Below are 25,651 nucleotides of genomic sequence, written 5' to 3' on the forward strand. Positions count from 1 at the left end.
TTTTGTCTAGAAAAATCTAAGAGACTAAACAAAAAGTTGAAATAATAAATTACTTAAGCAAAGAAATGGGTTATAAGATTAATCCACAAGAAATAATTTGCATTTGCTCATACCTGTAACAAAGACCAAAGAGAATTGGTTTTAAAAAAGGGAAGTGCTATTCATAATAATGAACAAAAGTCAAATATATGAATATTAACCTGCCATTATATAATCTTTTATAAAGACAATTTCAACTTTTATAAATACAATTTCAAAATTGTTTTTAACAAAAATAAAGGAAGAATTGAACAAGTGGAGAACTATCCCTATATGTAACTTTAACTCAATATTTCCCAATATTTTCCAATGTCAATATTCCCTAAATTAATTTATAGAATTGAATAATATATTATAATATCTATTGCTTATTTTACAGTCCTGGATCAAATGATGATGAAATATATATGAAAAACAAATATTTATCTTTGTATACATTTATAGTATACAAGTGTATTTAAGAGGAGCTATTAAAAATTAAAATTGATGGCTGGGAACTCAGCTTGCCAGATTTCAAAACACCCTATAAAAAGAATTTTTATCAGATATCTGGCACTGGACATAACATAGAAAAACTAATCAAGAGAACAAAAAATGAATGTATATGATATGTCTTGCTCAATACTTATTTTTATATTCTCCCCACAGAATGTGAAAGAAAAAGGAATGATGCATTTATTTCAATTATGGAGAGTAGATACATTTTATCTATCAAACAAATGGAATAAATTATTGGGGGAAATATATTTCCTTATATTAACATTTTTAAAATTGGGAACAAAGAATTCATCTAAGTAAAAAGAAAATTAACAGATTGAAAAAATAAGATAAATATAACTGATAAAATCCTTACATACAGAATAAACATTTTAAAGAATAATCCAAAATTCTCAATGGATAAATGATTAAAGGATGAAAACAATGTGTTAAAAAAAAATGACAAATCTGGGACAGCTAGTTGGCAGTGGATAGAGCACCGGCCTTGAAGTCAGGAAGCCCTGAGTTCAAATCTGACCTCAGACCAAACACTTCATACCTACTAGCTGTGTGACCATGGGCAAGTCACTTAACCCAATTGCCTAATAAAAAAAAAACCTGACAAATCAATACGATCATAGGAATAAGAGCTAGAAGGTACCTTAGAGATGATCTAGTTCAATACAGTCATTTTACAAAAAAGGAAACAGGTCCAGAGAGGTCAAGTGTAAGTAGCAGAGATAGGCTTCAAACCCAGGACTCTTTTTTAAATCATATTACATTTCTGTAAATAAACATTTGAAAAAAATCATTCAAGCTCTCTAATAATCAGAGAAATTGAAGTTAAAACAACTGTGAAGTGCCACCTCATAGGCATCAAATTATCATACTTAGATGTTAATTTTAAAGTGATGGCATTACAAGTGATTTTAAAGTGACAATATTCAGTGTTGGCAAGGATTTAGGGAAAGAGCTACTCTATTACAGTGTTGCTAGTAATATGAAATTAGTGCTATATTTTTTGGACAGCAATATGGCTATACACAATGGGTTACCCTTTTGATGCCAGTACTAGGACTCTTTTGAAAAAATGTAATTTAAAAAGGAAAATGGGCCCGTCTGTACAAAAACAGTCACATCCTGCTTCATTTTTAGTATCAAAAGCCTGGAAAGGAAACCATAATGTCAAATAATTGGGGAGAATTTAAATTATGTGTTAACGTAATGGAATGTTATTTTATCACCAAAATGGCAAACAATTTAAAGTAATTTAAAGACATAAAAAATTAAGTTATTTGAAGTGAGGCAGCTAGGTAACACAGTAGATAGAGCTTAATGATCAATACCTTACTCTTTAAATGCTCACAAGCTATTCCTTTAATGATACATGCTATAGTTTTTCCAGTAAACTCAATCTCACTAACCTTAAGACAATATCACTTGTTAACCTCAATGCCTGCCTCTGGGTAACTGGACACTAAAGTCAAGTTTGACTACATCGTGTTCTTAGCAAAGTCTTAATGAAGGAGTAAGTAATTTGGGGTCCTGAAGACTGACCTATCAACGGTGCAACAACGGTGATGCAGAGCGCACTGCCTAGTCTCATATCTCATCACATTCCTGTTATTTTAAAGCATCCTACCTCCCTACAACCCTGTAATCAAATATCCCTCTCCTAACTCTTGGTGAGAATTGCATGGAAATTACATAGAATCTCAAAGTTGGAAGGGATTCAGAGGCCATCCAGTCTAATAAATTAACCCTAATAGAATTATATTGGGTTTATATAAGGTTACTGCTGTGTGTATATTACAAATATGATATTCTAAACTTAAAAGGTATTCAGGTGAGCATTTCTGCAGTGGAAAAGTATATAAGACATGACTTCAGAATGAACTTGGAGTGGAGCCTTGAAAACGTGAAAAAACTCATGGCATTTAGAACCATTATGCCTAGAATTTCATGGGAGGGGCCAGAAGAAGACACTAGAAAGGAACGTGGGAAAAGGTTGCAGGAGCCCAGGAAGAGGGTCTTGTCCTGAAACCCCAAGGCAGCTTGTCACACAGCAATGTCAATAGTTAAATAATTAGTCTGGGAAGCTCTGCCAGCTATTTGGAGCTAGATTGGGAATATTTCAGGTTCAGAAGTTGCTTGCAAAATCTTTTTCTTGTAAAATCTAACTTTTATCACAGATATACTAAGGAAAGGAAGGGGGCATTGACCACAAAATCAGAATAATTTGGAAGAGGAATAGATAAAGATTGGTGACTAGTACAGGGACAGAAAGGGCTTCCACCTCAATAATTCAGGAGTAAATGGAGTAGAAATAAGAGAGAGAGAGAGAGAGAGAGAGAGAGAGAGAGAGAGAGAGAGAGAGAGAGAGAGAGAGAGAGAGAGAAACAGCTAGGGCTGCAATCTATCTGTGAGTTTCCCTCTTGTCTTTTATCATTTTAATTCAGTCAACATTTATTAAGTGCCTACTGTATGCTAGGTGCTATGCTAAGCCCTGCGGATACAAAAAGAGTCAAAAGACAGTCCCTTGCCTTCAAGGAGTTACAATCTAATGGAGGAGACAACATGCAAACAAATATATACAAATCAAGCTATATACAGGACAAACAGGAAAAATTAACAGAGGGAAGGCATTGAAATTAAGACGGATTGGAGGAGGCATCCTGTAGGAACTGGATTTTAATTGGAACTTACAGGAAAGCAGGGAGGTCAGTGGTCAGAGTGTAGGAGGAAGAGTATCCCAGGTATGGAGACTGAAAGAATGCCCAAGGCTGAAAGATGGAGATCTTGTTCATCGAACAGCCAGAAGGCCAGTGTCACTGAATCAAAGAGTATATGTTGGTAAGTAAAGTATAAAAAGATTGCAAAGGTATGAGGGGGCTAGATTATGAAGGACTATGAATACCAAACAAAACAGTTTGTATTTGATTCTGGACGCAACAGGAAGCCAATGAGGTTTATTGAGTAGGAGAGTGACATGATCAAATCTATGCTTTAGGAAAATCACTCTAGTGGCTAAATGGAAGATGGACTGAAGTGGGGAGAGACTTGAGGCAGGCAGACCCACCAACAGGCTATTGCAGGAGCCCAGGTGTGAGGTGATGAGGGTGAGCACCAGAGGGGTGGCAGTGTCAGAGGAGAGAAGGGAGGGTATTTGAGAGATGTTGCAAAGGTGCTATCAACAAGTCTTATCAACAACTTGGATATCAGGAATGACAGAGAGTGAGGAATCTTTACAGGTTCTACCCTAGACCTTTCTCAATGTACCCACAGGCTCAGCTGTTCTTTTTGTAGACAAGGAATGAATGACCAGAATGAGTATGACTGACTTGGCCCTAGACTCACCTACGTAGCTCAATGGATAGAGCAGTGTGCCTGGAATCAGAAGACCAAATCCAGTCAAACCCATCCTCAGACGCTTACTAGCTAGGTGACTACGGGCAGGTCACTGCACCTCTGTTTGCCTCAGTTTCCTCATCTGTAAAATGGGGATAATAATAGCACCTACCTCCCAGGGTTGTTGGGAGGATCAAATGAGATACAATTGGTAAAGCACTTAGCTCAGTGCCTGGCATAGTAAGGGAGTTAAGACCCCAGGTATCTCTCATGCTGGGGATCGTGAGTGCCCCCGCGCAATGCCTCTCCTCAGAAGCCCAGGGAGAGGAGGCGTTTCACAAGTCAGATCATACAACACAGTTAGGTGATGGAGGGAATGCGTTGGGCTAAGCGGAAGAGCACAGCGGCCAGTGTAGCTGCTCGTGAAAACATTGATAAGAGCGCTAACTGGAGCCCTGGTACCAAAGCCCTGCTGCCCTTGAGATGCAGGAGAGCAGAAAACAGGTGCAGGGATTGCTCAACGAGCCCCATCCCACTGGTTCGCTCAGGAATGGGGACTGCGTGACATCTAATGGAGAAGACGGGGAACTGCTGCTGAAACAGGGAAGGGCTCAGGCTTCAGGACCACCAACATAAGCCTGGGAATTCCAGGAATCCTAAAAAGAAAACCTCTCTAGGATCTGCATTCTCATTTGTGGAGAGGAACAAACCCAGAGGCGTGCTCTCTTCCTATTCCTTAGCAAATGGCATCCCTGCCCCTGATCCTCTGGCATGAACTGCCATGCTCTCAGGAAGCCCAACCCTGGGGTTGCAGTACTGAAATACTTTCCATTGTAGAGAGAAGGAATCCCTGCCAACTGCTTAAAAGCACAGACCCTTAGGATAGCTTGGTCTACACCCTGTGCCTCAGACTTCCAAGAGACTTTTCTAACACATTGAAGAGGTGCAGAGAGACACAAAGGGGAAAACCACAAAATCCAGACCTGCCAGGTCTCTTATAACCTACATAAAAGCCAAAAGTGAAAAATAGCCCCACCCTGCCCAAACCTGGAGAACTGCACAACTGTGGAGTGGGAATAGTAGATAAGGGGGAAAGCTCACGCCCAAACACTTATGGGAAACGATTTTCCTGGACCTGGACCCCTTTGGCTATTTCAACATGCTTCCTTGCTTCTTTTTCTGAAAATGCACTCACTCTACATGTGTATGTCATATTAGCAATGTAGGGTTCTGATACCTCTTGGTGTAATGCTTTTGTTCTGTCCTATAACTGTTCAAATCAATGTATTTGAAAGATTAGAATATGCACGTACCCCTTTCAGTTTGCTTTTGCTCAAATCATCCTTACTGTCTGAGGTCATGAGGAGTTCTGCAATTCCTCTCTTCAACAGGGCCTGGAAGAAAATAATTTAACCAAAAAAATTATTAAGCAATACATTCAAGGCAACTACATTCCCTACCTCAGGGTTCCCCACCGTCAAATGAGGCAGACAGGCACATAGGAGCAAAAATGGCAAGGTACATAATCAAGGAAAAAACACTTAAAATTAAACATCTAAATCCCTGACTCCCAGAGACTGGAACTTAGCATCATCCATGCTTAGTAGCAGCAAAGTGGTAATTAAAGCCCCAATTAGCTCAGGTTCTCATCACAGCTGGGGATGTGACTAGAAAGACTACATGACTGCTTCCAGTTTGGGTCAGAGTAGACTCCCTTGGCTGGCTTAGTGTCCCTAGACTCAGTCACAAATGGAGACAGGGACACTGGGAATATCTGTCTTGCCTCAATGTCATGCTGACCGAATAGAGACTTGACTAGTAACTGCTCTCTCATTTTACAGTTGTGAGTTAGGGAACTTGTAGATATCATTCATACCTAGACCACACCAGCAGTCCATCTACTCAAAGTAACAACCAAAGTGTTTCACCTGGCTAAGACCCTAAGGTATCAGCTCAGCACATTCTGGCGACAGGACTCCCATATTATATTTTGGCTGCTACTTTTCCCTCTATTCTTTAATTCAGAACTCACAGGGTGCTTCTCTTTCACAGCTATAGTGATGCAGCTGGTGGCAGAAATCATGAGCAGACCAAAACAACAAGAAATATTTAAACAAAGTCAAAAAAGTAAAAAAAAAAAACGGAATATAAACTATCCCAGGTCAAAAACAACTGATTTGGAAAATAGATCAACAAAGAAATAGTTTAAGAATTATTGAACTACCAGGGCAGCTAGGTGGCACAGTGGGAGGGCAGCTAGGTGGTGCAGTAGATAGAGCTCCAGCCTTGGAATCAGGAGGACCTGAGTTCAAATCTGACCTTAGCCACTTGACACTTACTAGCTGTGTGACCCTGGGCAAGTCACTTAACCCCAATTCCTAAGGGGAAAAAAAGGAATTATGGGACTACCAAAAAGCCATGACCATTCATTCCTGCTTCCAACCCAGCCCTCATAGCCATCATCCAGGAAAAAATGACTCCTATGGAAAAAGAACCAGTCATTTTCACCAACTGCCAATCAAGTGGCACACACAGGGCACAAAAATCAACCTTGCTGAAGAAGTAAGCATCCTGATGAAGGGACCAGAGACAATATGTCCTAGGCTGTTCAAATCACCAGGACCGCCTTAATCACCATCTCTACTCAGACTCTGATGGGGACCGCCTAGAACCCTGACCCAAGAGCTTTGGGAATAGCATTGCCCCCAAAACCACCAGACCTGCTTCCAGCCCATTTCCCACACTCATCATTGAGGGAAGAAATCATTGCAGAGAGGGGACCTACTCCCCTCATCACCAACTGCCGCCAACGGGCAATAGGCAACACCAAGTGACGCCCCAGAAAGTGGCATAGCTCCTCAGATCACCATCCCTACTTGGAGAAGAATCCAGCCATTCTCACCAATTGCCAATAAACATCACACACAGAATAGGCAAGTCAGCCTGAAGCAACAAGGCACCCTGAGGGAGAGACAGGAGAGAGTATATGCCCAGCAAGTAAAACAACTACTAGCACCTTAAGCACCATCTCCCCTCAGAACATGATGGAGATAGCCCAGGACTCTGAAACCAAGAACCGTGGGAATAGTAATGCTTCCAGCCCAATGCCCCCAGACACCATCCTGGGAGATATGGACAGGAACTGCTCCTGCAGGTGCTGCAGCGACAGTGACTGAAGACCCAGAAAATTAGTTTCCCATCACCAAAATCCTTGACATTGTCAAATGTTTCCACATCAGAAACTAAAATGATTTTATCAGTGGAAATGATATTAAAGAAGGGGCATTACCAACTGCTTTGTTGTTATTGTTCAATCATTCAGTTGCATCTGGCTCTTCATCCCCATGGACCACAGCACTCTAGGCCCTACTGTCCTCCACTACCTTCTGGAGTCTTCCTATGATCATGTTCATTGCTTCCATGACAGTATCTATCCATCTCATCCTCCACTAACCCCTTTTCCTTTTCCCTTCAATCTTTCCCAACATCAGGGTCTTTTCAAATGAGTCCTGTTTTCTCATTACATGGCCAAAATATTTAACCTTCAACTTCAATATCTGACCTTCCACTGAATAGTCTGAATTAATTTCTTTAAGTATTGACTGATTTGATGTCCTTGCTGTCCAAATGACTTTCAAAAGTCTTCTCTAGTACCACAATTCGAAAGTATTGATTCTGTGGTACTCAGCTTTTCTTATGGTCCAATTCTTACAGTCATACATTGTATTGGAAAGACCATAGCTTTGATTACATGGACCTTTGTTGACTAGGTGATATCTCTCTTTTTAGTATGTTGTCCAGATTTGCCATAGCTTCCCTTCCAAGGAGCAAGCATCTTTTAATTTCATGGCTGCAGTCACCATCTGCCGTGATCTCTGAGCTAAAAAATATAAAATCTGATGCTGCTTCCGTTTCTTCTACCTCTATATGCCAGGAAGTGACAGGACCAGTTGCCAATATCTCAGTTTTTGGTTTGGGTGTTTTTGTTTTTTTGATGGCTTCAAGCCAACTTTTAAAATCTCCTCTTTCATCCTCATCAAGAGGTCTCTTAATTCTTCTTCACTTTCTACTATGAGAGTGGTATCATCTGCCTATCTAAGATTGTTGATATTTCTCCTAGCAACTTTAATTCTGGCTTTTGATTTATGCAGCCTGACATTTCACATGAAGCCCAAATGGGGTCACAGAGAGTCAGACACAACTGAAACAACTTAACAACAACAACAACTCTGTATATAAGTTAAATAAAATAAGGTGGCGATACATGGCCTTGGCATAGTCCTTTTCCAATCTTAAACCAATCAGTTGCTCCACATTTGATTCTAACTGTTGCTTCTTGGCTCACATACAGGCTCCTCAGGAGACAAGTAAGATGATCTGGTAATCCCATCTCTTTGAGGATTTGCCACATTTTTGTGATCTACACAAAGACTTTAGTGTGGTCAATTAATCAGAAGCAAAGGGAACTCTGCTTTTTTTCTACTTTTTTCTGGAACTCCCTTGCTTTCACCATAATCCAGCAAATGTTGGCAATTTGGTCTCTAGTTGCTCTGCCTCTTCCAAAACCAGTCTACTCTTCCGGTAGTTCTTGGTTCACATACTGATGAAACCAAGCTTGCAGAATCTTAAGCATAACCTTGCTGGTGCGTGAAATGAGTGCAATTGTTCAGTAATTTAAGCAATCTTTGTCATTGCCCTTCTTCAGGATCGAGCCATAAACTGATCTTTTCGAAACCAATAGCCACTGTTGAGTTTTCCAAATTTGCTGGCATATTTAACGAAGTATTTCAACAACATCACCTTTTAGGATTTTAAATAGCTCAGCTGGAATCCCATCACCTCCACTAGCTTTATTGTTAGCAATGCTTCCTAAGACCCACTTGACTTCATTCTCTAGGATGTCTGGCTCTAGATCAATAACTATACAATTATGGTTATGGGTGATGTTAAGATATTACTTGTATAATTCTTCTGTATATTCTTTACATCTATTTTTTTCCCAAAGAGAATTTTTTTTATTTATTCATTTTTAGTTTTCAACATTCACTTCCATATGATTTTGAGTTCCAAGTTTTCTCCCCATCTCTTCTCTCCCCCCTCCCCAAGAAGGCCTGCAATTTGATATAGGCGCTACATATACATTCATAATGAACTTATTTTCACATTAGTCATGTTGTAAAAAAGAATGTTGCAATCTTTTCTTAATATCTTCTATTTCTGTTAATTCTCTACCATTTTGTCTTTTATCACATCCCTTTTTGCGTGAAACATTCCCTTGATATCTCTAATTTTCTTGAAGAGATCTCTTGTCTTTTCCATTCTATTATTTTCTCCTATTTCATTGCATTGCTCACTTAAGAAAACTTTCTTACTCCTTGCTACTCTCTGGAATTCAGCATTCAGGTGAGTAAATCTTTTCCCTTTTCCTTTACCTTTCACTTTATTTCTTCAGAGATTTGTAAAGCCTCATCTGACAGCCATTTTGCCTTTTTGCTCTTCTTTTTCTTGCTGTTGCGTATTAAGAACCATGGGACCTTCCCACCTGACTTGCAAATGAAACCTCCCATATATGTTTTCTCCCCCATTAGAATGTAAACTCCTTGAGTGCAGCAATTGTCTTACTTTTCTTTTTTTTTCCTTTTTTTTTTTTTTTTGGTTAGGCAGTGGGATTAAGTGACTTGCCCAGGGTCACACAGCTAGTAAGTGTTATGTGTCTGAGGCCAGATTTGAACTCATATCTTCCTGGATCCAGGGCCAGTGCTCTACCTACTGCACCACCTAGCTGCTCCGATTGTCTTACTTTTCTATCCCTAGTGCCTAGCACATAATAAGAATTTAATGTATGTTATATTCATTCATTCATTCATTCATTTATTCATGACCAAAAATACAGCTTAGACAGCAGATTTCAAGAAAACTGCCCAGAAATTAGAGCCAGAGTGTCCACTGAAAACCTTCTAAAAGAAACTTCTGAATGAAACTACACTCTCAGGAACATTGGAGCCCAAATCATGAAAAAGAAAGAATTCAGAGTCAGTCAGAATCACATAAGATTTACCAGCTACTAGCATAAAGGACTAGGGCAGCTAGGTGGCACAATTGATAAAGTGCTGGGCCTGGAGTCAGGAAGACTCATCTTCCTGAGTTCAAATTTGCCCCCAGACACTTCCTAGTTATGTGACCCTGAGCAAGTCACTTAATCCTGCTTGCCTCAGTTTCCTTATATGTAAAATGAGCACGAAAAGGAAATGGTAAACCACTCCAGTGTCTTTGCCAAGAAAACGCCAAATGGAGTTATGAAGAGTCAGATGCTACCGAAACAACTGAATAACAACAATAACAAATATAAAAGACAAAGAACTTGGAACACAATACTCCAAAAGGCAAACAATAAATATTATAACAAAGAAACCTCATCAGAAAAAATGAATATAATTCTACAGGATAAAAAAAAATGGATCTTTAATGAAATAGAGGACCTCCAAGCATCCTTGATGAAAAGACCAGACGTGGGAAGAAACTTTGAAATGCAAACCCAGGAATCAAAAGAAATTAAAAAATTAATATAGGTTAGTAATAGTAAGGAGCTAAATATGGATGAAGCATTTACATGATACAAATTATCCCCTTATATCCTTAATGTCATCAGGGTTAAGAGAAGTGGTTAAATAAGACAGGAAGCCCAGGAGCATATGGTCAAAATAATGGACTGGGACAAAATCTATTATTTTAGCTTTAGCTAAAAGTCAAAAAAAGGTTCACTTCAACCCAGACCAGGAGCTTGTCACTCATGTGTGTGTGTGTGTGTACACACATGTGCACACACACACACACACACACACACACACACACACACACACCCCTTCAGCTAAAAGCCACAATTCCAAATCCCATTCTCAGACACCATCTTCTTAACTATCCATTTACTTCCCAAATCTGCCTCTTTCTTGTCAAGTTCTTGCCTTCAGTTTGTAGGTATTGTCACAATAGAAATTCAGAGAGACAAATTTCCGAATATGACAAATTTATATAAATTTATGTAACTTATAATTTATATAAGGCTAGTAGTTACCAGTAAATTAGGTCATTGGCCTCTCTCCATGATCAAAGACCCTACATTAGGGATGACAGGATCTTTTACACTAATTAACAAAATGACAGAGCAAAATCTCTAGCAACATAGGTGTGTCTTCTTCTGACTGGCTATATTTTTCAATGAGATCAGATAAGTGTCATTTCAGCTTCTCCCTATTACATCATTGGGAGATGAAATCAGTTCTCAGTTGATGACTAGCTCTCAGGCAATGGATTAGAGTTGATGCAACAGTTTTAAATTGATGAGCTTGACCTTTAGTCCAACAGTTTAGATTGATGATATTGACCTTTAGGTTAATTAATTTTCTCTGAAAAGTGGATGATGAGTAAAGTTACAAGGGTTTGGGTACCAATCACAATGTAAGGGTACTATCCCCTATTATGACAAATCACAAGTTTAGAATCAGTAGCATCATGACCCAAAGACCTGAGGTTACCTGAGTGAACTTGCAAAAGCAAAGTATTTAGACACATACAGTGGAAAGGAATATTAAACCTACGCTAGCTTGATTAAATCTTAACAAATAGGATAAAAAAATCAATTTTCAATTTCATTGTATGATGAAAGAATTACTCAGGTTCCTAAGATGCAGCAAGACTAGACAGGGAATAATTTGCATAGGGTATTACTTCATTTTTCTTCCCTATTTTCTTCAGTGTCACTATCCTTTTGTCATTTAATATTAAAATATACTATTCATCATTAAAAAAGACTAGACAGGGCAAATATTGTCCCAACTTTCAAAAAGGGGGTCTTAAAAGTCAGGCCAATGAGTTCATTTACATGTAAGAAAACTGAGGCCCATATTAAGTTAAGTGACATGCCCAGGGTTGCACATCTAGTAAACATCTGAAACAGGATTTGAACCCACATCTTCCTATTTCCAAGTCTGGCACTTTAACCCTTTGACCATGTGGCCTCAGAGAATAAAGGCTGAAAACTTCATAAAGGCCTATGAAAGATTCTAGAATAAGAAGGATCATTAGTGAATATCTGAACAAGAAAAGGGTGATTACAAAAAGCCAGTGAAGTCTCATCAGGAAAAGGTCAGGCCCACTAAGCACGTTTTCTTTATTGTCATGATCATCAAAGTGATAGATTAAGTGAATAATGCAAATAAAGTTTACCTAGATTTTAGCAAATTATTTGACAAAGTCTCTCCTGCTATTCTTGCAGACAAAATGAAGATAGTTAAGCAGATTTAAAGCTGGTTGAATGACAATACTCCAAAAGTTGCCACTTGTAATTCAATGCCAGTTTGGAAAGAGGCATCCAGTGGGATGCCCCAGAGATCTGTCCTTGGTCATGTGCTATTCAACCTCATCCAAAGACTTGAATAAAAGCACCTTCTTTGATAAAGGCAAGCCATGCTGGGCAGTCCTTTGCCAGTGTCTCCCATGTCTCATAACTGATACCAAAGTCCTTCAGAAAGACCTTGAGAATGTTCTTGTATCCCTTCTTCTGACCTCCATGTGAGCATTTGCCTTGTGTGGGTTCTCTGAAAAATCAACTTTTAGGTGAACATATGTTTGGCATTCAAACAATATGGGCAGCCCATCAGAGTTGCACTCTCTGAAGAAGAGTTTGAATGCTGGGCAGTTCAGTTCAAGAAAGGACCTCAGTGTTTACCTTATCTTGCCAGGTGATTTATCTTCCTAGGACCTCAAATGAAAGTGATTCAGTTTCTTGACATGGCACTAGCATACTGTCCAGGTTTCACAGGCATAATACAATGAAGTCAGCACAATGGCCCTGTAGAACTTCAGTTTGGTAGGCAACCCAATACCTCCTCTGTCCCACAGTTTCCTTCAGAGCCTCCCAAACACTGAGTTAGCTCTGGCAATGCATGTATGAACTTCATCATCTATGTGTACATCCCTGGAAATTATACTGCCAAGATTAGTGAACTTATCCATAGCATTCAAAATTTCTCCATTTTCTATAACCAATGATTCCACATATAGATGGTGGGCTGCTGGCTAGTAGAGAACTTCTGTCTTCTTGGTATAAATTGTTAGGCCAAAATTAGCACAAGCAGCAGAGAATCGATCCACACTCTGTTGCATCTCAGCCTCAGAGGCTGTACTGAGTGCACAATCATCTGCAAACAAAAACTAATGCACCAACTCTCCCCCCACTTTAGTCTTGGCTTCCAGACATTTCAAGTTAAATAATTCACTGTTAGTGCAGTAGTTGACTTTGATGCTATTGTCCTCCTCACTGAAGGTGTCTAACAACATCACTGAAAACATGCTAAAAATCATAGAAGCAAGCACATAGACCTGCTTCACTACACTGGTGACTAGAAAAGCTCAAGAGTATCACCTATTATCCAGAACCCATGCAAGTATGACATCACTGAACCAGTGCACAACACTGATGGAACTTCTCCAGACAACTAAATTTTATCATGATCTTCCACAAGTCCTCACAACTAACAGTATCAAAAGCCTTGGTTAGAGCAATAAACATTGCATGCAGACCTCTGTTCTACTCCTGGCATTTCACCTGGGCAGCAAACACCATATTGACCATTCCTTGGCCCTTTCTGAAGCCATACTACCTCTCAGGTAGATGGCTATCTTCCAGGTGAAGGATCATCCTATTAATAACTAAGAGAGAGTCCCAATCTTCTAGCTACTACAGAACTCTGAAAAGCCCAACCCCTAGAGGCTCTCGGGCCATTTTTAGACCTGTTTCTGCTTCTCAAGATAGAACTCTCTGACTACCAAGGAATGTCAATCCAGGCGTTGATGGAGTCAGGAGCTTCTGAGAAATTCCTAGCCTGATACTTATTCCTGTAGTAGCAGATACCTACTCAACCATGGGTGGGAGAGACAATGAACAAGCAGTCATTCAATTCAGAAGTGTTCACTCAGGAGACCTGGCCCTCTCAGGAACAACTGGCAGAGTACTGCAGGTTGCTCAACTGTATCTTAGAGTGCTAAGGTTTAAACAGACAGTTGGATTCAAATCAGACATTGCTTTGTCCTTGGGGAAGAAGGTATTATTTATTCTCTGAATTAGCAAAGCCAAAGCATAACGGGCACCTCCATCAGAATCTGAGTACAAATAATGTCATGATGGCAGTCAGTGCTAGGTTATACCTACAAAAATCCCAGGACTGTGACATAAGTCTGATTCCTGATGCCAAACAGTTATTTTCTGCTCTTTCTCCTGAGCTTACCAGGTTCCACATATCCTGCATAATAATAACTGCAAAGGCTCATTTACTTCACTCACTAGGGTCCAAGAATATTTTGGTATGTGGGGGGAGGAGGGGAGAAGACAGATAACTGAGGATCTTCCATGATTTTTGCCTCCTACATACTATCACCTATTATGACTAGCATCCTGTCATTAATTCTAGACCTGCTAGATTAAATGAAACAGACAATGAATGGTCTTTACCAAGCTGGGCCTCCAGGGACTGGCAACCTGATGCATACTTAAGAAGGCAAAGCACAGAAATGGCCTTCCAGACATAGTTTGAGCAATATGAATAGTAGATCATGCCTGAACAGTTCTGATACAAAGATCGCCAGGGACAGAGTTGATGATTTACAAGTCACAGAACAGAAAATTTAGTCAACATAGGAAGAAGAAGCAAAGGTCCAGTATGAAGAAGACAGGAGCAGGGCATATTGGGAATAGTCTCAGAGGAAAGGCACCAAGATTAAGGAGGACCAGGGAAGGCTTTTTACAGAAGACAGGACTTTAGCTGAGACTTGAAGGAAGCCAGGAAAGTTAGGAGACAAAGATGAGGATTATATATGGCATGGGGGACAGCCAGAGGAAACACTTGAAGGGAGGAAATGGAGTGGCCTGTGTGAGGAATAGCAAGAAGGGCAAGTAGCAAGTCTGACACAAGTTACCAAATGAGGCAGATTTATAAAATTGGGGGCTTGTTTTATGATTGGTGAGAACTTATTGGCTCAGGTCCCTTAGAGTCTAAAAGATCTGATGTTCTGCCACCCAAATTGATCAATTCCCTGTCCTCCAATACATGTTCCCCATACTGATTCATGATATTCATGGGGTATAAAACCTCCATCCCAACATACAAATTCATAGCATCACAAAATTCACAGTGACTTTTTTTGTACTGTCTCTACCTCCCATCCATGTCTCTCAGTGTTAGCATCTAGGAATACTATTTCCCAGTCCTAGTTTCACACTTTCTCAATTATCTCAAGAACCACTGTAAAAGATAAAAAGGAAAATTAATTGGAATTCACATTGACCTAAGCAACAACAATATGTCACAAAGCACTCTGTTGGAAGCAATTGGGTGGGGAGGGAGAACTGTTTTACTGAAAAATCAAATGAGAGAGTATTACAACTACAAAAAGAATGGGAATCATGGCCTAAAAGTCAGGTCAATATGTGTGTTTCTTAATGTAGAGGACTTAGTTCTATAAAATTAGAAGATTAATAAAGACTTTTTGGTTAGTATTATCAAGGCATCAATTAATCATTGTGTGATACACTGCTGACCATCCCATAAAGGAAGATATGTCCATATCGATTATTTATTTTTAAATAATATTTTATTTTTCCCCAATTACATGTGAAGACAATTTTTAACATTTTTTTTTTAAATTTGGAGTTCCAAATTTTCTCCCTCCTTTCCTCACCTCCGCCCTCTCTGGGACAGTAAGCAATTTGATATGGGTTTATATACATACAATCATGCAAAATACATTACCATATTAGTCATGTTGTGAAAGAAGACAAAGACCCAGAGGGAAAAAAAAAACAGAAAAAAAGCGAAAAATAATGCGCATTCAATCTGCATTCAGTAGTTCTTTCTCTGGAGATGGATAGCATTTTCTTCATGAGTCTTTGGAATTGCGCTGGATCATTGTATTGCTGAGAACAGCTAAGTCATTTACAATTCTTCATCACATAGTGTTGCTGTTATTATGTACAATGTTCTCCTGGTTCTGCTCACTTCACCTTGCATCAGTTCATGTAAGTCCAGGTTTTTCTGCGAGCATCCTGCTTGTCATTTCTTATAGCATAGTAGTATTCTATTACAATCATATACCACAACTGGGTCAGCCATTCCCCAGTTGATGGGCATCCCTTCAATTTCCAATTCTCTTTCACTACAAAAAGAGCTGCTATAATTTTTTTTTTTTACAAATAGGTCCTTTTCCCTTTTGGGGATCTATCTGGGATACAGACCTAGTAGTGGTATTGATGGATCAAAGGGCATGTACAGTTTAATAGTCCTTTGGGCATAGTTCCAAATTGCTCTCCAGAATGGTTGGATCAGTTCACAACTCTACCAAGAGTGCATTAATGTCCTAATTTTCCCACAACCCCTCTAACATTTATTATTTTCCTTTTCTGTCATATTAGCCAATCTGATAGGTGTGAGGTGGTACCTCAAAATTTGCATTTCTCTAATCAATAGTGATTTAGAGCATTTTATTTCATATGACTATAGATAGCTTCGATTTCTTCATCTGAAAACTGCCTGTTCATATCCTTTGACCATTTAATTGGGGAATGATTCGTATTCTCATAAAATTGACTCCATTCTCTATTATATATTTGAGAAATGAGGCCTTTATCAGGGACACTTGCCGTAAAAAAATTGTTTTCCTCAGTTTTTTGCTTTTCTTCTAATTTTTGTGACATTGGTTTTGCTTGTGCAAAATCTTTTAAATTTATGTAACCAAAATCATCCACTTTATATCCCATAATCCTCTCTAGCTCTTATTTGATCACAAAATCTTCCCTTCTCCATAGATCTTACAGGTAATATATTCCTTGCTGTCCTAATTTGCTTATGGTATCATCCTTTATGTCTAAATCATGTACCCATTTTGATCTTATCTTGATATACAATGTAAGGTGTTCCTCTACACCTAGTTTCTGCTGTACTATTTTCCAGTTTTCCCACTGGAATATTTTGTCAAATAGTGAGTTCTTGTCCCAAGACCTTAGATCTTTGGGTTTAACAAACACTAGATTACTATGGTCATTTACTACTGTGTCTTGTGTACCTAATCTATTCCGTTAATCCACCACTCTTTTTCTTAGCCAGTACCAGATAATTTTGATGATTACTGTTTTATAATACAGTTTGAGATCTGGCATGGCTACACTACCTTCTTTCATATTTGTTTTCATTAATTCTCTTGATATTCTTGACCTTTTGTTCTTCCAGATGAATTTTGTTATGATTTTTTTCTAGCTCTATCAAATAATTTTTTGGTAGTCTGATTGGTATGGCACTGAGTAACTAGACTAATTTAGCTAGTATTGTCATGTTTATTATAATGGCTTGGCCTACCCATAAGCAATTAATATTTTTCCAGTTGTTTAGCATGCTAATTATTTATATTAATATTGATATAGTCTTCTAACTACTTAACACTTTTACCATCTTTGTAGCTTGTAACCATTTGGATAAGACAATGTCTATATACCACTTATTAACTAATAGCAAATAAACCAATAATGCCTAAATATCTCCATTTGCTCAAACCATAGGGCAGGGTGAATTTCATAAAAGTGTGTAAAGAAAGCTGTAGCAATCAGGAAGGTGTCAGCAACAGTAAAGCCTACTGTCTATAAAATGCAACCTGTGTTTGTTCCCAGGTAAGTTAGGTGCCATCCAACAATAGAAAATGCAAGAGTTTGGGGGTGAACTGTCCAGAATTGTAAAGAGAATAGCCAATATTGATTGGGGCCTTCAAAACCAAAAGAGTGGAGGGTTTGACCTCAATCAAGGCAAATAGCCAGGCATACTAGGCACACCAGAGGGAAACCGCACAAGCAATAGGCTTACCATGTGGGAATCAATCTGTGTAGCAACTAGAGGATTTCCTCCAGATCACAGGTAGTACTGATAAAAGAATGCCAGCAAAGAATGAAATTATGACATATGGCAAGCCAGTTAGAGATACTGCATGGGCGGAAAGATTGCCACATGAGCTTTTGGAGATTATTTGATCACTATCAGGAGCAGAACGTTTGCTGGAGACTGGCCAAAAATCGTCTGCCAGAGTAAACTTTGTGGAGACACTACATTACCTTTCTGTCACTTACTCTGGAACTGGAACACAGGAATATGCTCCCCTAAAAGTTGAAGACTGGAAGGGGAAAGTGAAGTTTTTCAAGTCTTTACTATAGCAGCCAAGATTTCTAATACTGAATCTCTTAAGTTATTATTCTGTTCAGTAAATGGGCCCTAATTTATAAAGTGAATGTGTATTCCTTTGATTAATGTGAATCTGAGAAGGAAAGAATCTCAACGGGAAATGAGGGCACAAGTCAATTTTGAAATTGCGAAATATTGTATGAATGATCCTTACATTTTAGACCCTAGATTAACTGAGCAAAGACCAAAACCTGATGAGAACTCAGGAGGCTGAGTGTACTTCCTGCCATTGGCAGAGATCTAGAAAGCAGCTTACTTCTATGTTTTTGCAGGATGTCTTGACTGGTGGCTCCAGCACCTGAAGAGAGACAATTCTAGGGAGCTCTTCCAGACCACGATGCTGGGAGACACATGGGCGGTGATGTTCAAACACTTGTCTTTCCTTCTCCAGAGCCCACTTAAGGAGCAGGTGCATCAGTCCAGAGGACAAATGCCCATGTCTTTTAGAAAGATAAGCAACCAGAATCAGAACTTGAGCCTGATTACTTTTTTTCCACCAAGATCAGGTCCAGCTCAGTCCATGATAAGAATAAGAACAAACTACTTCTCTGAGGATGACAGAAAGGTGAAAGGGAAAGAAAGGACTTTTACCTACAGTGGGACCACCTTGGGAATGAGGCAATTAAAATAAAGATCCTTTGCAGGTTGTTCTCAGCTGCATGTAGGCATCTTGAAGTAACCAGCTAGAGGAGAAAAGAGAGAAAAGATAAAAGGCCACATTGATAGAGCACTTTAAGGTCTAAAAAGTGTTATCCTCAGATGCACTCTGCAAGGGAGGTGGGATATTATTATTATTATTATCCCCATTTTATGAGGCTCGGAGAGGCTAGCTAATTACCCATAGTCACAAAGCTACTAAGTAACAGAGTCAGGATGCAAAATCATTGCCGCCTTCAGAGCTCTTCACCTTAAACCTCACACTGCTTCTTCAAGGTAGTCCTAGGGTTACAGGCAATTAAATTGGACAAGAAGATAAGGCTGAGGATCAAAGCAAACTGAACACAAATCTCCCAAAGAACTACAGAGCCTGATGACAAACAGCTCACACCTTTCGCCTCTCCTGATAGAGGAGTGAGGAATTCTTCAGATGGTAGACATTCTGAGTGCAGAGCCAGGCACTGTGGAGAGATCACTGAATATGGAATCAGAGGCACCAGTAATGCCTATGAACACCTTCTAAAGATAATGGCTTTTTAAAAAAAAAATTCATAATTTAGGGAAAGGTTAAAATCAATTCTAGGTTAGTGAAAATAAAGATATGAAAGATTTCCCATCTATGTTCATTGATCTCCTGAAGTCTATCCGCAGACATCTCCCCTCCTCATGGTTTAAGAACTCCTGACTCAGGGAACCAAGGCTCAAACTGTCTCTCTTGACTCATTCTTTTTTTTTCAAATGTTAATAATACTTTATTTTTTCCAATTATATGTAAAGACAATTTTTAGCATTCACTCACTTTTACAAGGTTTTGAGTTCCAAATGATTTTTCCTCCTTTCTGTTCCCTCCCCTCTTCCTAAAATGGTAAGCAATTTGATATAGGTTATATATGTGCAATCATGTAAAACATATTTCCATATTAGCCACACTTATGAAAGAAGAAACAGAACAAAAGGAGAAGCGAAGATAGTATGCTTCCGATCTGCATTCAGTCTCCACCAGTTCTTTATCTGGATTTGGATAGCATTTTCCACCATGAGTCTTTTATAATTGTCTTGCATCATAGAATTGCTGAGAAGAGGAAAGTCATTCATAGTTGATCATCATACAATTTTGCTGTTGCTGTGTACAATGTTTTCCTGATTCTACTCATTTCACTCAGTATCAGTTCATGTAAGTCTTTCCAGGTTTTTCTGCAATCTGCCTGTTCATCATTTCTTATAGCACAGTAGTATTCCATTACATATACCATAGCTTGTTCAGCCATTCCCCAATTGATAGGCATCCCTTCAATTTCCAATTTTTTGCCACCATGAAAAAGGCTGCTGTAAATATTTTTGCATATGGCGGTCCTTTTCCCTTTTTTACGATATCTTTGGGATACAGACCTAGTAGTGGTATTGATGGATCAAAGGATAGGCAGTTTGATAGCCCTTTGGGCACAGTTCCAAATTCCTCTGATATTAAGATATACATTGTCTATAGGGAACTAATCCAAACATACATGGCCAAGAGCCAAGGAGTAAACTGCCTAAATGGGACAGAAAGCCAGCCACTGCAGCAGTGAAAGTCTCTGCAGCCCTGGAAGCTGAGGGAGGAGGCCTAGATCCTAGCCAAAGCTGAACATAGGGAATTACTCAAACTACCCTCAAACCATACCATACCAAACCAGGGAGGTTTGAATTAAGCACATGAGCTTTCTGGTTTTTTCACTCTGTACTGGGAGGCAGCAAAAGTGAGGTTCATCTCTGGAGGATGAAGAGAACTGAGATATTTTCAGCTTCTGTAATATACCCTGGATGCTTGTGTTTTATTATATTTTAGCAGATTCAATTAAATTGCTAAGGTTAGGACATAGTACGTTAGAAAGGGATGCAAAGGGAAAAATCAATCAGATGTAGGCAGATTAATAAACATCAATCAAATGTGTTGGACCCCTAGATAAGAAAGGAGTTATGGAAGGGTGTTGTCAATCACCCCCATCCTTGTGTTCCCATACTGCTCATAAAGAACATACAAACTGTTATCATGGCACCCAATTACACAAAAGCATAATTAAGATGTGATAGCAGGCAGCAGCTTTCTCTAATTTAATATCTATTCAGTGATTCTTTTCCAGATCTCTACTCTCCTACACATCAGACTGGTCTTATCTGTCATTTCATCTATAACATTTAAATCCTGAGAGATAAAGATTTTAAGGAAGCTCCCAGGGAAGAGGAAACAAAAAGAAAACTTAAAAAATATAATGTTCTCTGAGGAATACACCTGCATGAGATGATATGGGGCAAAGGTATGGGTTGAACTAGATCACCTAACTTTTGTTTCAGCTCTGAGGTTTTATGCTCCTGCCATAGAATCTCTAACCCTCCCACCAAATCCTTCTCACTCTTTCCTTCTCAACAGCCTAGCACACACACACATGCACACACACGCACACACACACACACACACACACACACACACACACAAACTAATAATGAGTGAGCACCTTGGCTACAAAAAAAATGAAGCTCAAAGGTTATAATCATGTGCATTTATATTTCGCCTGTTGCTTTTCAAGGCCCTTGTGTGTTTTTCTCATATTTTATCCTTGAAAGGCCCTTGGAAGATATGTAGGACAGTTATGATTATTCCTATTTTATAGACTGGGAAACCCAAAATTGCTCATTATCTAGGAGAAAAAAGTCTCATAGATGTCCACCCTGAACATCACAGTCATGGAAATATCATGTAGATTTATCTGTACAATGCCCATTACTTAAAGGGTCATTTGTTGCTTTCTGATGTAAAGGGTACATTACAGATGAAAATAACCTTTAAAAATAAAGCATACTTCTGTGGTTTACACTTTGGACAAGTTCACAGAACATCTGGAATCAATGCCCTATACCACTCATCTCACTTTGCCTGAGCAAGCTCCCAAGGTCCCACTCACTGCAGATGTAGGGGCTAGGGCACAGAATCCTCCACAAGCCAAGATCTGTTGCCATCTGGACAAAGGCCCTAGAGAAGGAGATGGTGTCAGAAATAGAATTCAAAAAAGCTGAGCTGAAAGATGGTAGGGAGTGGGCATGAGGGCTAGTTAGAGATAGTAGGTTATCATGCTGCTCAGTAACTCTTCTGATTAAACTCTGTCAGTCAGGAAGACTACAGAAAGTAGAAATCCAGATCTTTCTGAAGAGGAAGATGCAACAGGGGAATCTATCAGTTATTAAGAGGCAAGAAGTTATAAAAATACAAGTAATTCCCCAATTGATAAATGGTCAAAGGATACGAACAGGCAGCTTTCAGACAAAGAAATAAAAGCTATCTATAGTCATATGAAAAAAATGCTCTAAATCACTATTGATCAGAGAAATGCAAATTAGGGTACCACCACACACCCATCAGGATTGGCTAACATGGTAAAAAAGGAAAATGGAGGGAAATGGATGTTGGACAGGATGTGGAAAAACTGGGACACTAATGCACTGTTGATGGAGTTGTGAACTGATCCAACCATTCTGGAGAGCAATTTGGAACTATTCTCAAAGAGCTATAAAACTATGCATACCCTTTGATCCAGCAAAACCACTACTAGGTCTATATCCCAAAGACATTAAAAAAGGGAGGGGAAAGGAACTATTTGTACAAAAATATTTATAGCAGCTCTTTTTGTGGTGGCTAAGAATTAGATATTGAAGGGATGCCATCAAGTGGAGAATGGCTAAACAAGCTGTGGTATATGATTGCAATGGAATATTGTTGTGCTGTAAGAAATGACAAGCAGGATGATTTCAGAAAAACCTGGGAAGACTTATGTGAGCTAGTACAAAGTGTAGTGAACAGAACCAGGAGAATGTTGTACACAGTAACAACAATGTTGTACTATGAAGAATTGTGAATGACTTAGCTATCTCAGCAATATAATGATCTAAGATAATCCCTAATCTAAGATAAGCACTAATGATGAAGTATATATCCTCCTCTAGAGAAAGAACTGATATTGTTTGAATACAGATTGAAGCATGCTATTTTTTACTTTCTTTCATTCTTTTTCTTTTGAGTCTTTTTGTACAGAATGACTAATATGGAAATGTTTTACATGATTGCACACATATAACCATATCTGATTGCTTACCATCTCAGGAAAGGGGAAGGGGAAGGAGGAAAGGAGGGTAGAATGTGGAACTCAAAACTTTTTAAAAAATGTTTAAAATTGTTTTAACATGTAATTGAGGGGGGAGGGCGGCTAGGTGGTGCAGTAGACAGAGCATTGGCCCTGGAGTCAGGAGGACTTGAGTTCAAATGCGGCCTCAGACACTTGCCACTAACTGGCTGTGCAACCCCGGACAAGTCACTTAACTCCACTGCCTAGCAAAAAAATAAAATAAATTTAAAAAAACATGTAATTGGGGGAATTAGATAGTTATAGATATAGATATATTCCAAAAAAATATTTCTAATCTCTCCTTACCCTGCCAAAAAAAAAAAAGAGGCAAGAGGCCTGAACAGAGGAGGAGGAGGAGGGTTCATAAAGGTGGTTCTAGGGCACAAAAATAGAAATTCAAAACTTCCCTATCTTATAAACTTGCTAGCTTAGATGGCAAGGTTCATACTGCTGACAAAGGCTTCAAAAATTCTAGGTTCTTAAGCAGTTTCTCTGCTAGATTATAATGGAAGAGACCTGGCAACAAAAACAGAGATCAAAGTCGCACATGGAGGAACAGGACTCATTCACTGATGAGTGCTAACACCGGGTTTGGATCCATGGAACAGAACTTCTCAGCACTTCAGGAAAACACAAACATAATATCCAAATTTCTACCTGCTCCCATTCCTATTGCAATCATCCCTCCGCCTCCCAGTCACAGTGCTACTTGGCCATCAACACATACTCCAGATCCAGGTTTCCACTGAAGTTAAATTTCCCTCTTTCACATTCATGGAGGTTCCAGGGGACATCCCTACAATAATCAGAACATGAGCAGTTAGTCAGAGGAACCTTCTCACCTTTGGCGCTGCTTGACCTCAAGCTCCTAAACTCTGTACCGGGGCAGGTCTCCTTCAGTGCTCAATGACACGCAAGATGCTGACATCAGAGCCAAGAGAACAGAGCACCAAGACCAGGGAGAGGGGCTGAGTGTTAACATGGTTGTCCGAGTGTGTCTCTGACTGCACATTATCACCCAAAGTGAATGGTTTGAAGATTCTCACTTTGGATTAGCCACAATTCTGTCCCCCACTATTATTGAAAGGAGTCTAAAAACTGTCATTCCCTTTTTCCAAAAAGAAGCACTTTCACTGGAAGAGAAATTAAAATGGGAAGTGGAGATATATTGGTCCTGCTATGACTTCAGCACCAGGGACCTTAAATGAGGGTCTGATTCTGAAAGGAACATAGGTAAATGATTAGCAGTGCTCAAGGCACTTGGGGTCAAGCCAGGTGAAAGTACAAGCTAACCAGTTCTTTCTTTTTTTGATTTAGTATTTTATTTCCCCCCGGTTACAAGTAAAGGCAATTTTTAACGTTCATTTTTAAAACTTTGAGTTCCAAATTCCCTCCCTTCCTCCCTTGCCACTCCTTCTCATTGACAAGGCAAGCAACTTGATACAACTTATACATGTGTTGTCATATCCATAATAGTACTATTGTGAAAGAAAACATAAACAAGAAAAAAAACCTCAAGAATAATAAAGTCAAAAAAAAAGATAAACTTCAATTTGTATTTAGACACCATCAGTTTTTTCTCTGGGGATGGATAGTATTTTTCATCTTAAGTCCTTCAGAGTTGTCTTGGATTGTTGTATTGCTGAGAATAGCTAAGTCATTCACAGCTGACCACCTTATAATACAGCTGTTACTTTGTACACAGTACATTTCACTTTGCATCAGTCCGTGCAAGTCTTTCCAAATTTTTCTGAGAGCATCCTGCTTATCATTTCTTGTGGTACAATAGTGTTCCATCATAATCACATACCACAACTTGTTCAGCCATTCCCCAATTGATTGGCATCCCCTCAACTTCTAATTCTTTGCCCCTAGAAAAGAGCTGCTATAAATATTTTTATATATGTGGGTCCTTTTCCTTTTTGTTTTTTATCTCTTTCAGGATACATACCTAGTAGTGGTATTGCTAGGTCAAAGGGTACACGTAGTTTTATAGCATTTTGGGCACAGTTCCAAATTGCTCTCCAAAATGGTTGGCTCAGTTCACAACTCCACCAACAATGCATTAGTGTTCCAATTTTCCCACATCTTCTGCAACATTTATCATTTTCCTTTTTTGTCATATTAGCCAATCTGATAGGTATGCATTGGCACCTCAGAGTTGTCTTAATTTGCATTTCTCTGATCTATAGTGATTTAGAGCATTTTTCATATGACTATAAATAGCTCTAATTTCTTCATCTGAAAACTGCCTGTTCACATCCTTTGATGATTTATCAATTGAGGAATAACTTATGTTCTTATAAATTTGACTCAGTTCTTTATATATTTGAGAAATAAGGCCTTTATCAGAGACACTTGCTATAAAGATTGTATATTACATATACAAATGGTGGGGTGGGGTGAAGTAATAGGTGAAAGGGTTAATAGTTCACAATTTACAAAGATTAAGACTCTGGGGATACCTGAGTAGAAAGGCAAATAGCTGTCGAGGAAAGGCAGCATGCACATGCAGCTACCTGCAAACTGCTGAGACTACTTGAAAGCCAGTATGATTCTGTTCTGTTGTAGGGCCCATTACACCATGACTTCCACAGTTCATTTCACAGTGTCTGGTATGTGGTTTCTATGACCCTCTGGGGTATGTGTAACACTGTGTAGGTAGCAACAGCTTTCTCCCCAGGTGGACAATCTGGGCCAGCT

General features: G+C 39.1%; 1 long non-coding RNA gene across 1 annotated transcript; it reads right to left on the reverse strand.

Moving 5' to 3' along the window:
• Nucleotides 1-944: 944 nt before the first annotated feature.
• On the reverse strand, nt 945-25,161 carry LOC144454568 (uncharacterized). The gene is made up of 3 exons (XR_013483083.1): nt 18,729-25,161; nt 5,178-5,258; nt 945-1,300 (listed from the first exon to the last, which is right to left on the reverse strand). It is a non-coding gene; the product is annotated as an uncharacterized LOC144454568 (long non-coding RNA).
• Between the last annotated feature and the right edge of the window lie 490 nt (nt 25,162-25,651).

The sequence above is a fragment of the Phascolarctos cinereus genome, unplaced genomic scaffold, assembly GCF_003287225.1.
Source record: "Phascolarctos cinereus isolate Bilbo 61053 unplaced genomic scaffold, phaCin_HiC Scaffold_726;HRSCAF=1367, whole genome shotgun sequence".
Classification (NCBI taxonomy): Eukaryota; Metazoa; Chordata; class Mammalia; order Diprotodontia; family Phascolarctidae; genus Phascolarctos; species Phascolarctos cinereus.